General features: G+C 47.8%; 1 protein-coding gene and 1 pseudogene across 1 annotated transcript in view; one reads left to right on the plus strand and one right to left on the minus strand.

Moving 5' to 3' along the window:
- Nucleotides 1-12107, plus strand: part of LOC141229036 (oocyte zinc finger protein XlCOF29-like) — a 242596-nt gene that overhangs the window by 60768 nt on the left and 169721 nt on the right. The gene's annotated exons all lie outside the window — the stretch shown is intronic.
- Nucleotides 1-12107, minus strand: part of LOC141229040 (uncharacterized) — a 69094-nt pseudogene that overhangs the window by 14799 nt on the left and 42188 nt on the right.

Consider the following 12107-nt stretch of genomic DNA (forward strand, 5'->3'; position numbering starts at 1 on the left):
CGCGTGTGTACGAGGTGTACGGATCGGAGCCATGTGTGTATGAGGTGTACGGAGCGGAGGCGCGCATGTACGAGGTGTGCGGAGCCATGTATTTGAGGTGTATGGAGCAGAGCCGTGTGTACGGAGCAGAGCCGTGTGTACGAGGTGTGAGGAGCCATGTGTTTGAGGTGTACGGAGCGGAGCCGTGTGTGTACAAGGTGTACGGAGCAGAGCCGTGTGTGTACGAGGTGTACGGAGCGGAGGCACTCATGTACGAGGTGTGCGGAGCCATGTGTTTGAGGTGTATTGAGCAGAGCCGTGTGTACGGAGCAGAGCCGTGTGTACGAGGTGTGAGGAGCCATGTGTTTGAGGTGTACGGAGCGGAGCCGTGTGTGTACAAGGTGTACGGAGCAGAGCCGTGTGTGTACGAGGTGTACGGAGCGGAGGCACTCATGTACGAGGTGTGCGGAGCCATGTGTTTGAGGTGTATTGAGCAGAGCCGTGTGTACGGAGCGGAGCCGCGTGTGTACGAGGTGTACAGAGCGGAGGCGTATGTGTATGAGGTGTGCGGAGCCTTGTGTTTGAGGTGTATGGAGCGGAGCTTCGTGTGTGCGAGGTGTCCGGAGCGGAGCCGCGTGTGTACAAGGTGTATGGAGCGGAGCCGCGTGTGTACGAGGTGTGAGGAGTGGAGCCGCGTGTGTACGAGGTGTATGGAGCGGAGGCACGCATGTACGAGGTGTGCGGAGCCATGTGTTTGAGGTGTATTGAACAGAGCCGTGTGTACGGAGCGGAGCTGCGTGTGTACGACGTGTACGGGGAGGAGCTGCCCACTTACTAAAGACTATGATACTTTTCCATCACTGTTACAAATATAACGCTTACATTGGAGTAAGAGTACAGTGAGGATAGGAAGGAAAGCAATATTGAATTGTGTGGATAAAACAAAATCTTGTTTAAAGTTCATTCAAAAGTGGTTACAAAAATACGGAAAAAATAGTTCATAGCACAGAAAGAAGTATTAGGTTATAAGAGAGGAAACAACATTCATAAGTTCTTAAGTATACAGCATGAGATGGTCCGTGGTGGAGATTCTCAAGGTATGAGACATCTGCCCATTCATGTCTGCCTCTGCTTATATACCATCTCGCCTCATAGACATACATTGGAGATTATTTTTACAGTTTCATGACCCAATATCGCGACTTTCTGGTATATTAGTAACTTCTACCATGTTAGAACAAAACTAGTAACTCATGGAATATGCCTTTTGACTACGTGCACATTTACCTTGTGTTGGTATATTTTAAACATATGGCTAGTGACCTTTAAAGGATCATTAGTTATCTCCAAATAACCCATATAGACCAGAGTCCTATAGGTTTGACGTACAGAACAGGTGTCTCTGCCAAGGTTCCCAGAATAACTGCAATCTTTCTCTAGAATATTTGAAACTAAGCAAGGCTCGAACCAGAACTTTAAAGCTTATGTATATACTTTTATCATTAGAGAGTAATATTTTACAGTCCCCCCCTGATTATGATTTAAGAAATATCATAATCAATCCTAAACTCAGACTGTGGGGACCCCCAACCAAACCCAGACGCTCAGCCCCCCTACCGCCACCCCTTCCTTAACACTACAATAATGTAACTCTTACAACTGGATGGGTGAGGATCGGTAACAGCTTTATTAACACTTTAACTCGTTCCATTAGGAAGGCATTTTATTTCCAAAAATAATTCCGCTTGTTGCCGCATGCCCTGTGTCTCCACACCGGCAAGTTGGCCAACAAGAATAACTTTCCAACATGTCCTTTCTATTTCAGGCCACGGAGGATCCTGCATACTCGTAGGCAGGACTCCGACCCCCACCCATTTGTTCCACTCCGTCCTGGAGTCCTGACAGGAATATATCCAGTCCAATATCCATTAAATGAACACCATCGAGCCTTAGCAGGCCTGTTTTATCTCCTTCCAGCTCTCGGTGTCTTATCACTACACCACCTCTTTCATTTACAAATTTTGCCAATCCGAATATTTATTAGCCTCCTTGTCCGTTCGATGGCCATGATGTCTCTCGCACCTCTCCATACAGCTCTCGGCACAATCTCCGACCATACTATCGTTAGTTTACTAAAAAATGCTCTGAAGCGCTCAGTGTCTAGCTTCATTATTGCCATTAGTTATGCGCTCTTGTAATGACCGAGGTCGTTTCCCCCGGCGTGTATAACTAACATGACCGGACCTGTCGATTCTCTTCCTATGTCGATTATTAGTACCTGTGGCCTCTAATACCTCTCCAGTTGAAATATGTGTTATGAAACTCTATATTCCTCCCGCCCGGGCGGACTTTCGCCTTTTTTTCTGCCCAATATATATACGAGTGGCCTATCACCCACACTGTTGGCTTATCGTCACCTGTAAAAGAAACAAACTACGTTAGGATAACAAGTCCGGTCTTATGTATCTTGCAAAACACGAGGATCGCCATCTCCCTATCCTCTGAACTTCCGTCTGTGACAATCCTGCTTTAGCTGCTTCCGTGGCTGCGCCTATGCGGAATGAGTGTGTCCCGTAATCTTTGGGGTGGTACCCTGCTGATGTTAGGCATTTATTAAATATAGCTTGGAACTGGTATCTTGATAATGGAGTTCCGTCAATGTGTGATAGGAAGAAATTACTTTGCGGCCTGATGGCTGTATATGTTTTTACTATTGTTACCGGACACAGTATACCGTTAGTGGGTTGTAAAAGCATCCAAGTGCCCCTGCCCGCTGGGTCCATTTTGGATTTGCGTATGCGTAGGCGTATTGCATTATTGGCTATGACTACGTCCTGGTGTAATAAGCCTCCACTGGTGGTGATTTTGGATCGAGGGACTAATTCGCTTTTGCGTAGTGCCCCGAAGAAGGCGATTGCAAATGCAGTAGACACTAGTGTTGCTTCAAATTGTGAGTGGCATGTTAATGGTGTTAGGGATACAATTTTTGAGAGCAGATTTAGTGACACGGGACATCTGCACTCCTGACTTGGCTGACCCCTTTTCCACCCTTTTAAGGCTTGCCTGATTATGAATCTTTTTGTCACATCTTCCCAATTCAGTAATTGAAAGTAAAATGCCACTCCGGTTAGCCACCGCTGCGCTGACGCCCCTGATATGCCCCTCATCATTACTTGGTGAAGAAATTCTATGGTTACATCTAGTCTGGCTTGTTCACATAGGTCGACCCGTCTGCCTGCTACTAATCGTGTCCAGTCTTCCCATGCCTTACCGTATGCCTTCCACGTTGACGGGGCGACTGATGCTCTGATTAATGGCATCAGCTGTTCGCCACTATATCCCATAGGGAGGGTGGGCAACTGGTGCCCGACGGGTGGGCGTTGGGGAGGAGCTCTCTGAAAACCTGCCAATTGAATTGTGATAAAGCGTTAGCAGCAGCATTAGACTCTTCAATATTGTAGCTCGCGCGAACCCATATATTGTGTTTTAGGCACAGGAATGCTAGCCGGCGTAGTAGGCCTAGCACTGGGAGAGACGATGATGCCATCTTATTAATGCAGTGCACTAGGCTGGTGTTATTTGTTATGAAGCGTATATTTTTGTTAGCTAGGTACGTGCTCCATATTTCTATGGCTACCACTATTGGGAAGAGTTCCAGGAGTGTCTGGTTTTTTGTTAATCCTTGTTCAGACCAATATGGAGGCCATAAGCCTGTGCACCACTGGTTATCTAGTATCACTGCATATCCGCCCGCTTCTGCTGCCCCGGTGAATAATCTTAGTTCAATGTTGGATTGTTCTGCTGATATAAATAACGTGTGACCATTGAATGATTATAAGAAGGTTTTCCACACCTCTAAGTCCGCCCGAAGCTGCCTGGTGATTCTGATTCTATGACTCGGTTGTAATGCACGTTTTGTTGCAAGGGATAAACGATGAGAAAAAACCCTTCCGGCTGGCATCACCCGGCTCACAAACACGAGGAGGCCGAGTAACACTTGCATCTGCTGTAAAGTTACTTTCCGTACCGCGCAAAATCCCTTGATCTGGTGTAATGTTTTTTTATTTTTCCGTTGGGAGGCGGAACAACCCTGCTGTGGTGTCGATTTTGATGCCTAAAAACGATAGCTTTGTTGTGGGGCCTATGGTTTTTGTAGGGCATAATGGGACTCCGAACCGTCGAGCGATGTTTGTGAATTCGTTAAGTAATGATTGGCATTGATTTGAGTCTTTTGGTCCGACGAATAGGAAGTCATCTAGATAATGTGTGACGGACCTACTGCTGGTTTCATACCTCAACACCCATTCTAGGAAGGAACTGAATAGTTCAAAGTAATAACAAGAAATTGAACAACCCATTGGGAGGCAAGTGTCGTAGAAGTATTCATTGTCCACTTGGCATCCCAGCAGGTGGTAGCAATCTGGGTGCACCGGTAGTAGGCGAAAGGCGGATTCTATGTCGGATTTAGCGAGCATCGCCCCGGGCCCCGCATCGCGTACTAACATTACTGCTCTGTCGAACGACGCGTAGGAGACCGAGGCGTCTTCAGATGTAATACCGTCATTTACAGACTCTCCTTTTGGGTAAGATAAATGATGGATAAGCCGGAATGAACCCGGCTCTTTTTTTGGTATTATTCCTAGAGGGGAAACTCTTAGGTTACTGAATGGTGGTGTTGGGAAAGGACCCGCCACTCTGCCTAGAGATACTTCTTTTTGTATTTTTTGCCTAAGTATTTCTGGGTGTTCTTTTGCAGATTTAAGGTTATTTGCAAAGGTGGGTGATTTATTCAGTTTGAAAGGGATGAAAAAAACGTATGTGAAACCAAAACGTAACTGCCCCGCTGCGTCTTTCCTAGGATATTGGTCTAGCCAGGGGCCCATCGCGTTTACGCTCACCGGGGTCCTTGGATTCTGACTGTAGGAGTTTAATTGATAATTTGCTTGCAGAACAAGAACATCTCGCTGCAGGGTGGGCTCCTCCACAGGCTGAACATTCATGTTTGTATCTGCATAAGGCGTAGAAACGACAGTGTCCCTCATTGTACTGCCAGCAGGCCCCTGGTCTATGTACGACCACTGAATTTTGGCCTGCTGTTGCCGGTTGTCCAGTAGCCGTTGTTGAAAAGGGATGGTGTTTCTGTGACAGCATTAGTCTCAACCATACGTCTGTAGCTTTTACCCCCCAGCCTAGCTGTGGTTGCAGGGCCAACCGCCTCCGGAACTCTTCATCGTAGCGCCACCATGCTGAACCGCCGTGGGCTTTGTACGAGTTATACACTGTATCCTGGTATATGAATAGTTCCGAGCAGCGTTCCGGATGTTTTTGGCCCATGATGCAACCCAGCACAGAAAACGCCTGTAACCAGTTACTCATTGTCTTTGCGACCTTTTGTCTGTTTCTGTCGAATGGTCGGTCGGCTACACTTCTCTCTTTGTCTATAGTATGTTGGTCAGCGGTTACTAGTGACCAAATGTCGATATAGTCATTATTCCATATTTTTATTCTGGTTTCTTCGTCTATGTGTGAGCCTAATGGGCTAATCCCGCAAAAGAATGCGTCCTTGTGTACGCTGGCTAATGGTGGAGTTGTTTTGGTAGGATTATGTATTGCGCCTAGTGGCGCGGATAGTTTTTCGACTATGGCCTTAAGGGCCGCTATTAAGTTGCTGTTATTATTTCCCATTTCAGTGATACTTAGATTGCACTCACCCATTTCTGCGGCTGGAGGAGGGACTCCGATGTTTGGAGACACCAGTCTCGCTTGGGGTGAGCGGCGTGCCTCTGCTTGTAGACCTACGTGAACTCGCTTCATCGTGCAGGCTGTAAGCTCTGGAGGGTGCCCTTGTATCCTCTCTGCCCCCTGAAGGACGGGATCAGTGCTAGCGGCTGTGGTTTGACGATGCGCCCGACATCTCTGATGCGGAGGATGGTGAGCGCCACCTTGAGGACCGCGACCTATGACCCCTCCTGTGGGATGCCGATCTCTGCTTTGCTTGCGACGACCTCTTCCTTCGCCGGTGACTCGTGTGCGATGATGTAGATCTGTCGGCGGAGGAACTACAGCGAGTTCGTCTGGAGCGAGTACGCCTGGAGTCTCTGTGTCCCTGACGGTGTATGTGGGGTTCTGCGCAGTATACATGTGTGCTGTCGGGATGAGGCGGTGCAATTTGTGTCCAGCTAGAGGGCTATGCTATAGCGGTGTCAGGCGCGTGAGTCGCAGCGCTATCAAAGGGGTATATGGTATTGATCATTTGACTGGGCGCTGGCTGGGCTGTGGTGATTACAGGGGCAGCCATGTCCCCTGGATGTGTAGGGTCACGTGTGCTGTTTTGGGAACTTTTTCTTTTATTTTTAATAGGGGTTTTTCTGCGGGGGGTGTTTGGGGGGTTGGCAGAGCACAGTCCCCGGCAGAGGATTCCTGTCCCAGAGCTGTGCTCCGCCACAGCCCCTGCTATGTGTTGAGGGGGAGGTGATGGATAAATGTATGACCCGCAACTTTTTTTCTGTGGCAATGGGGTGCTGTGCCTAAAGCGCTCTGGAGGGCGGGAGTGCCTGCTGGACCTTCGCTCTCCAAGGATGCGGAACGGGAGTGTTTAGGGGTTTGGGGTTAGATGTGCTCGGTGCTGTCTCCAGCACCGGCGGCAGGCAGAAGACCTGAATCCCTGCTGTGCCCGCAGCTGACACAGAAGACAACCCACAATCGTAGACTAGTGCAGCAGAGCCCTGCGCCTGCTGTGAGTGCGGCGCAGGATCCTCTGCTGCACCAGCTGCCGCTTCCTGTTTCATCGCGCGGCATTCTGGACTGGGGGGCGCGGCCTGCGCTTCCTGAACATTAGCTCCGCCTCCCCCAGCATGCCTCTGCGGCCTAGTTACATCGCGTGCCCGCCTCCCTGCTCCAGTGCGCGACCGCCAAGAGGAAACCCCCCGAAACCCAACGCCGGCGCGAACACACCGCCCCGCTCCGGACCCCCGCTTCCTCGCTCCGGCAAGAACACGAAGAGGCTCCGCAGCCGATCGCCGTCCAATGCCGGGGGGCGCCTGCCAAACCGCCCCACATGATAGCTCTGCCGCGACGTCGCGTGGCCACCGAGGTGCGACAGCTACCCGAACCTCTGAGACAGAGGGTGAGCCACGATGAGTGGCCTGCAGCTGTGCATCTGCGGCGGCCGTGCGAGAATGGAGGACAGGGCCAGACAGCGGCAGAACTGCAGCCCCTCGTCCCAAAGGATTCGGCTGCAGCACGTTGAGTGGTGAGTGAGTGGGCCCAAGGGGTGAGGGGATTGGGGGATGTGATGTACCCTTAAGGGGTTGAGGGCCAGGGGAAGGGTTATCCGGAGAATTAGAGCTCGGGCCAGGGGGATGATCGCTGAGCCCCGACATGAGGGCCTGTAACCAGCGCTCGCCCCCCTGTGCAAACCCAGCCCGGAGGGCCTCAGCAATCTGACCTGATCCTGAATTCTCCATGACGTTCCACTCTGGGATCAGCAAAGAAAGGAAGTACCGTGGGATGTCCTGGTGTTTATGTATCCATGGGACGGCTTGTAGCGTCCCCTTTCGCTTCATTGGATCCTTCCGGGGGCTTCAGGATCACTGGTCAGTAAGGGGCAGCGAAGGGGGGTCACCAATCGCCACGGCCCGGGAAGGGGCCACCACAGTCAGTGACTCCTTCCTTATTTAGTATGGAGTCTTCCATTCTCTCACCATTCGTATCACATTCATTCTTTATTCTGAAAACCTTGTATCAACACCTGTATTGAATGTCATCTGAGTTCCCAAAAGCTTCTAAATTAAAAATAAAAATTCACTCAAAAGGTTATATATTTTTTTAATATTTCTTTTAAAATAAATATGATTATGATTGGATTTGTTAATACATTTCCTGCTGCCATTTTTGCTGAAGACTGTGACCAACTAGTGATGAGCGAGCACTAAAATGCTCGGGTACTCGTTGCTCGGGTCGAGCAAATTGGAATACTCGGGTGGTTGACCCGAGCAATGAGCCCAATGTAAGTCTATGGGAAACTCGAGCATTTTTCAGGCGGTTCCCCCCAGCTGTCTGCAGAGGGCCTAAAAATTGCCCAAATCGATGGGAACAGTGCTCAAATGACATGGGAACAGCATGGGGAACACCCCTGGAAGCATTTCTGACTCCCAGGTCACTGCTGTCAGCAACGTGGTCAGAGTATTACGCTACTTTTATGGACTCACAATAAAACATACAAAAACGAAACCAAAATGGATTTTCCTGGGAAATATGTTAAGGAACATCCTTTCCAGGGTAATCACTTGTATATAAGGCAAAATAAATAACCAAAAACAGAAATACTCCTCCACAACTTGGGCTATGTTCACACGAAGCGTTTTTGATTCGTTTTTGCACTTTTGCATTGCTTTCAACCAAGACAAATGCATTCACCAGGAAATGTAATTTTAACATTTTACAACCTTATCTGGCCATGTGGTGTGTGACACATCATCAGACACATGCATACAGTGCTGAAAAGACATGGGAACAGCATGGGGAAGACCTCTGGAAGCATCTCTGACTCCCAAGTCACTGCCTAAAAGTGTGCCCATCATAAGTGATCCTTGGCGCATGCGAAGATGCCTCCCGCCATGCACCTGTCATTGCAGACTTGCAACAATCACCGTCCACGTCTTTGTCCCAATGCAGTGTTCAGTTGTCCTTAACGCATTCCTTGGAATGCAAGCGCAAGTATGCAGCCAGACACCCACCCACAGGCTGCAATACTATACTGCCAAAATTTTGACAGCTGCTTGCACTTGAAATGTGGCCTTTTAGGCTCATGGAGATGGAAGCTGTCCACAATCTTATGGCGGCAGCGACCGGGTATCCATACTCAGTCCCCAGCCGCCACTATTTTTCCCGGTATCGTCTCTGCGTTCCACAAGCACGGGTCCCACAACATTACCCGTGCCCTCCCCAGTGCACTTACTGGGAAGGACCGCCTACCCACAAACACGTGGACAAGTGAATGTTGCCAGGGACGGTACGAAGCCAGTCCACAGCTTTTTTTGCTGAGATTTGTATTTAGCTCGGTGAAAGGACTAGCATAGAGGGAAACCGTATCTACTCTGGGTGTCATTTCTCCCAGGAAGTCCTCTAATGCAGCTTGTTGCAGAAGCAATGGCAGCCCGTCCAACATCAACTCGCACTTGTCGGTGGTGCTTTGACACACACACATCTTTCTTTGTGCATTTAATTTCATGACTACAGAGTGGGCCTGATCTGCAATGCGATTTGAGAGATAACATGCATAAGCACATCTGATCTGCATTAAAAAAAGCAGCCATAGAGTGTCCGGGAACCTTCCCCCACACTTTTCTTAGCCAGGACTGCTTCTCGGCAGGGTTTTACGGTCCCACCAGAGAATCCTCTGGTGTGCCTTGGCTTCTACCTCAGGAGAGTTCATGATAGCGCTAACTATGGGGCTCTTGAGCGGGGGAGAAAGGTGAGCCCTCAGAATCAAATCCTCTGGTGGGCACAATGTTTTTCAATCTGAAACAGCTTCTCAGTGGAAGTTGTATTTCACCACAGTCATATCCTTTAGCTCGGTGAAAGGACAGGCATAGAGGGAAACTGTATCTACTCCGGCTATCATTTCTCCGTCACCAGGTTCCACCCATTGTCACACACGACCATGCCTGGCTGTATGTTCAGCGGTGAGAGCCACAGATCAGGCTGCTGTGTTGCAGCTTTCAACAACTCTGCAGCGCTGGCCGGTTTGTCACGTAAGCATTAAGCATGTTATCTTCACCACAGCCTGTCAGCTTGTCACTGATGTGGTCATTTCGGAGATGGAGGAGGAGGTGCAGGAGCTGAACAATGTGATTACATTGAGGTTAAATTGGTGACGCTGTTTTTTATACTAAAGAAAGATCCTATTGTTTTGTTTTTTTTAAGTTATTTTTTTTAAGACAAATGCATTCACCGGGAAATGTAATTGTAACATTTTACAACATTATCTGGCAATGTGCTGTGTGACACATCATCAGACACATCCTGTTTTATTTATGATGGAGGGACTCTGAAAGTCATAAAGCCTATTTTTATAGGGCTATCAGACGGCCCTTACAATTCTTAAAAGGCCAGCAGTCGGCCCTCGCTATTGTTGGAGAGCCATCAGCCGGCTATGCTTTGTTGTTTCCATTATTAAGAAGTGGGTCTCCTATACTGTTATTGCGTATCCAGTGACTGCAAGGGCTGCCAAAAATTTGGACGCAACCCAATACCCCTTTGAAGAGACATAGAGGAGGGTCTCAGTAAAAAAAAATTTCCCATTATAAAGGAACGGGTCTCCTATAGTGGTAATGCCCATACTGTGACTGCAAGGGCTGCCAAAATTTGGGAAAAACCCCACTAAGAATTTAAAGACTCATAGAGCAGGGCCACAGTAATGACAAATTCCCATTAGAAAGGAGAGAGTCTGCTATACAGTTATAGGGTATGCAGTGAGTCCAACGGCTGACCAATTTTAGGAAAAACAGCACTAAAAATTTAAAGACACATAGAGCAGGGCCACAATAACAAGTACGACATGTTCCCATTAGAAAGGAGAGGGTCTGCTATACAGTTATAGGGTATGCAGTGAGCCCAACTGCTGACCAATTTTAGGAAAAAACCCACTATATAGGTACTATACACATGATCAGTTTTTAAATACATCAGTTAGAGACTGCTCTGATGTGGGTTACATTGACATTGGTAGAGCGGCTTAGTATACATTTTTTTTACAAAAAACGTGTCAACCAAATACCCTGTTTTTTATCACCAACAGAGTATTTCTATATGTTTGTTTTACTTTGTCCTTGTGTGTTACAGTTATAGGGTATGCAGTGAGTCCAATGGCTGACCAATTTTAGTAAAAACCCCACTAAGAATTTAAAGACACATAGAGCAGGGCCACAGTAACAAGTATGACATGTTCCCATTAGAAAGGAGAGGGTTTGCTATACAGTTATAGGGTATGTAGTGAGTCCAACAGCTGACCAATTTTAGGAAAAACCCCACTAAGAATTTAAAGACACATAGAGCAGGGCCACAGTAACAAGTATGACATGTTCCCATTAGAAAGGAGAGGGTTTGCTATACAGTTATAGGGTATGCAGTGAGTCCAACGGCTGGCCAATTTTAGGAAAAACCCCACTAAGAATTTAAAGACACATAGAGCAGGGCCACAGTAACGACAAATTCCCATTAGAAAGGAGAGAGCCTGCTATACAGTTATGGGGATTGCAGTGAGTCCAACGGCTGACCAATTGTAGGAAAAACCCCACTAAGAATTTAAAGACACATAGAGCAGGGCCACAGAAACAAGTACGACATGCTCCCATTAGAAAAGAGAGGGTCTGCTATACAGTTATAGGGTATGCAGTGAGTCCAATGGCTGACCAATTTTAGGAAAAACCCCACTAAGAATTTAAAGACACATAGAGCAGGGCCACAGTAACAAGGTACAACATGTTCCCATTAGAAAGGAGAAGGAGAGGGTCTGCTATACAGTTATAGGGTATGCAGTGAGTCCAATGGCTGACCAATTTTAGGAAAACCCCCACTAAGAATTTAAAGACACATAGAGCAGGGCCACAGTAACGACAAATTCCCATTAGAAAGGAGAGAGTCTGCTATACAGTTATATGGTATGCAGTGAGTCCAACGGCTGACCAATTATAGGTCACATAGAGCAGGGCCACAGTAACGACAAATTATCATTAGAAAGGAGAGGGTCTCCCATAGTGTTGGCCTATGCAGTGAATGCAAGGGCTGCCAAAAATTGGGAGGCACTCCAATGCCCTTGGAAGAGACTTAGAGGGCCTCATAAAAAAATGTTTCCATTAGAAAGGAGCGGGTCTCCTATACTTGGAATGCCCATGCACTAAATGTATGGGCTGACAAATATTTACACCTGGGGGGTATACATACTGTATAATTATTTTTTTTACGGGCATCATAAACACCCTTTAAAAAAATTATGTGGGTGTTGCATCACGGACCACGGTCACCATGGTGATATGGTAGTGGAGGATGAGGATGAGGAAGACAAGAGCAAATAGCCAAAATCAGGAAGCGTATACCCATGGGTGGGTGTGAAGAGGTGCATAGGA

Source organism: Phyllobates terribilis, unplaced genomic scaffold (genome assembly GCF_046119375.1).
Source record: "Phyllobates terribilis strain yellow unplaced genomic scaffold, ASM4611937v1 Scaffold_453__1_contigs__length_1468511, whole genome shotgun sequence".
Lineage (NCBI taxonomy): Eukaryota > Metazoa > Chordata > Amphibia > Anura > Dendrobatidae > Phyllobates > Phyllobates terribilis.